The sequence below is a fragment of the Seriola lalandi genome, unplaced genomic scaffold (assembly GCF_002814215.2).
Source record: "Seriola lalandi dorsalis isolate HSWRI2012SDOR001 ecotype SW California unplaced genomic scaffold, Sedor1 jcf7180002054916, whole genome shotgun sequence".
Classification (NCBI taxonomy): Eukaryota; Metazoa; Chordata; class Actinopteri; order Carangiformes; family Carangidae; genus Seriola; species Seriola lalandi.
The window spans coordinates 1,496,170-1,500,352 of NW_019525468.1; the positions used below are offsets into that span (position 1 = coordinate 1,496,170).

The 4,183-nt window shown below is 41.2% G+C and overlaps 1 pseudogene; it reads left to right on the plus strand.

Moving 5' to 3' along the window:
- Positions 1-2,416: 2,416 nt before the first annotated feature.
- On the plus strand, positions 2,417-3,072 carry LOC147817691 (uncharacterized; annotated as a pseudogene).
- The last annotated feature ends 1,111 nt before the right edge of the window (positions 3,073-4,183 follow it).

A 4,183-nucleotide genomic window follows, 5' to 3' on the forward strand; every position in this document is an offset into this window, starting at 1 on the left:
CGGGGGAAGAGTGTTGGAGCATAATTTAGGGCTGCTTATAAGATCACAAAATGTGACCCACTTAAACGTTGCGCTGACTAAAAGACGCAAGATTCTAATAATATTTCAGTTCACTTTTTTTTTTTTTTTTTCATAAATCTTGAATAATATTCCAAGCATGCAACTAGATACAATCCCTAACCTCTCTGTGCCTGGCTTGTGGGTGCTGGTGCATGGCTGTGCCATTGTTTGCAGACAGAAAGAGGAAAAAGAAAGCGAGACAGAGAGAAATGACTGATGACAGATCCACAATGCTCAGCAGTACATCTCTCACTACACATCCATACAGCCGGTCCTCCTCCAAGCTAAGGCATCCATCCATCCGTCCTCTTGCTCACTGGTGCTTTGTGTTTTTTGTTTAGTTTGTTCTGACATGTTAATGGGACAGCTGATGGACTGGCAGTGTGATCCAGCTAGAGGGGCAGGGGGTGCTGGGTTTATTTTATTCTGACAGCGAGAAGGAAGGTCAGCACGCTCATAGCTCACCTGCCTTCTCCTCTCTTTCTCTCCGTCTCAGTCTCTGCTCCCTCTCATCCTTCCTACCTGATTTCTGCCTTTGTCTCGCTTGCTTCCATCTCCCACGGTGTGTTTTTCGGCACGTCCGTCTCGGCTCATTTCCTCTCTCATGTTTCGAGCTCCTCTGAAACATTTCCCCAATGATTGACCGACGGCTGCAAGGGAAATTGGGACAACAAATTAGATGAACTTTGATGCAATACTGAAAGTAATACCCTGCAACAAAAGTAAGAAAAGCTCAGAAAGCACCTTTTGCAAGGGAGAAACAGGCTAAAGGCAACAAAAGCATTATGAAACTCACAGGGCTAATCTCTAGAAGAGTTTCTAGAGCCTGCAGACTGCCAGGAGGAAAAATGTTTTGAAAGTAAGTACAGAGAGAAAATACAGACTAAACATAGACAGAAGGAGACATGAATTTGCACCTGTACTGTTGACTTTAAAGCAGGAATCTGTCAAGCATTCTACACATTTTTAAATTTTACTCTGTGAGACTTTGTTTATGTGGCAGGTTCAAAAGAAAGGTAGAATCATCCACATGCCTTTCCATCTCTTAATTCTAGACAGCTGCCTGGAAATGGGTCAGTATTAATGGCTGACCAGGAAGGCCTCAGTGCTGCAAGCCACAACAAGCCCACGCCGTATTAGCCTGCTGAGACAGGGGGTGATGGAGGAGGTGGATAACTCACTGTCCAGGCGAGATGGAGGCTCCGCAGGGGAGAGCAATAGCACAGCGACGCACCACTAATGGTGCAGACGAATGCAGCAACACTCCACAAGCCCCGAGAGCAAGCAGCGAGAGGGAATTTTGACCCATGACCAGGACAGGTCAGGTGTGTTTCTGTATGTTTCTGTTAGTTGTACTGTAAACTAGGGCTGAACAATTTGGGAAAATAATCAAATTTTTTTTTTTTTTTAAACCAATTGCAATTTAATATGCAATTATTTTTTCCTTTCCTTTTTCCATTTTATATGTTCCTTATCTTCTGTATTATTCACCAAACACAAGCAATATATCATTCTATATTATGACTAACACAATATTAGATAGATTAAACAAACTGTTCTTTCCTGTAGGCCAGGCCTATATGTCATGATGAAATTAGATGATGCATGAACTGATATGAATGACATATTTTTATTTAACTACTTCAATCACAGTAGTATATTGACTGATTTGTTTAACTTATAGCCTTGTAAGCATGTCAGTTGTAGTACTGAAAAACAGCTGTTTTCAGCTCCACTGCTACTCTCAGCTTGCATTTTTTATATAGCTCCGGTATGACAACCTGGCTTGAATATGTGCAGGAGGGCATGCTGTGCCGCTTATCCAGTGTATTTATCAAAGCCGAGTGCTCTACTCTGGCTTGCATGTCACGTGACCGGAGTGTAATTGCAGCCTTTGCAGTTAGAAAAATTTTGTTTTATCACATCGCGGTATTACTGCAAATGCAATTAAACATTCAGCCCTACTGTGAGAAAACCATAGCTGTAGAATACCTTTGCCCTTGAATATCCAAGTGAAAGCAATACGTTGCAGGTGTAATGCTAAATAAAAAGCCCACGCAGGATAAACTGAGGTAGTTCATTTTTTATTGTAAGATGGTCATAACTCCTGAATGTTCTTCTATAGACAAAACTTAAAAAGTTACTTTCTTCATTACAGCAGCCGGTTACCCTTTGTACATTTAAAGCTGCAGTTGTTGTGTTCAAGCACTCATAGCACTCTCCATCTTTTAGTGACTTTCTCTCCAATTCCACAGTTGTTTACATACCATTCAGGTTTGCAAGCTTCTTTAGCTTAGCAATTAGCCATGGTTTCTCCTTATTCCTCTCACTCTCCTGCTCTTGATCAGTGTGTCTTATGTTTAGTTATTGCTCTGGCCCCTTTGTGATAATGATACATGTGATAAATGTAGATTATTTGCCAGGATGGAGGAGAAGCTCAGTGAATTGGATGCGCAGCTTCGCACCATGGAAACCCAATTATTAGCTGCTGTACTTAGCAAGCCCCGAGTAGCCGTTCAAGCTGACCTAGCGTAGCTCCTACTCTCTAATGGGCAGTTCACGAGCAGCCAGGAAGCCAAGATGGCTGGGTGACTGCCCCAAGCAGAAGCCCATGGTTCACCACCAACCAGTTCATGTTTCAAACAGGTTGTTCCCATTGAGCGACACTTCCGCTGAGAAACCAGCTCTGTTTCAATGGCAACTCTCTTGAGAAATGTGAAGTTAGCAGTGACAACAAATCCTCTCTAAAACTGCTGGCTAACGATAAGTGTAAATATAGTAAGATTGTTATTCATGTTGATGGTAATGACACTACTAATGTTGAGTCAGTGTGTACATATGAAAGACAATGTCGGATTCTGTAGTTTTCTCTGGGCCCTTGCTCAAATCCGACCAGTGATGACATGTACAGCTGTCATCATTCAGCTGCTGGCTGTCAAGGTGGTGTCCAGCAATTGACATGGGCTTTGTAGATAATTGGTAGACTTTCTAGGAAAGACCTGGTCTGATTAGGCAGACAGCACACATCCCATGTTGGATGGAGCAGCTCTCATTCCTAGGATTCTGACCAAGTTTATTTGTAGACCAAAACCATGACAACCCAGAGTTGAGACCAGGAGGCAGAGTTGCAGTCTTACACGCTTCTCTGCGCTTCCATTAGAACAGTCACCCACCCAAAACCCCACAGAGACTGTGTCTGCCCCCTGACGACTTAAATTAATTAAATCAAAATCAAACAGAGGAGGAGTTATTTATAAGAACCTAATAAAAATGAACATCACCACTGCAATACTACAACAGAATAGAATTAAATGTGTACTCTTAAACATTAGATCTCTATCATCTAAAGCTGTATTAGTAAATGATCTAATATCAGATTAACATATTGATATAATTTGTGTTACTGAAACCTGCCTGTGTCTTGACGAATATGTTAACCTAAATCCAAGGTCACTAATAGGCAGCCTTCCTATCCGGACCTAAACCAATAAAATTGAAATGATTATACCCGGCGCAGCTTTTCTTGCCTTTACAGCAATGGTTTAGCAGCCCAGGACACTCACAGACCAATTGCTTATGTTGTGAATCATCTCACGTGATGCTACTCAGCCATTCATTGCAAATTGAGTCATTGACTCAGATACACACACAGGGGAGAGACGAGACTGGAGGTGTTCAAGCTGTTCAATTGTTAAAATGTTTGGAGAGTGTTAATTATAAAAAATAGTTGAGACTGTTAAATTGTGAAATGGAGTTAAAAAGAAAAGAACAAAGGAGAAACTTAAGATACACTTTTTATTTCATTTTTCTAAAGCTAAGCACTTTATTTGAAGATTGTGTTATTTTTTCAAAAAGCTCTCTGCTATGTACATATTACTTATTACAGCCCTTATTTTCCTTTAAATGAGAAAACGACATTTAATTATTATTAGAGAAGTTATTATTTATAATCCCTCCAGTTCGCTCCCCTGGACCAACGATCGGGACGTTTGCTTGATGACGTTTTGTCTAACTGGACCTCTTTGAATTTTAATTGAATAGCCCTAGCCTAAATGAATCCACTCCCCCCAGTCACATTAATACACACATTCTTCAAGGCACCGGCCGGGAAGGTAGAGCTGCA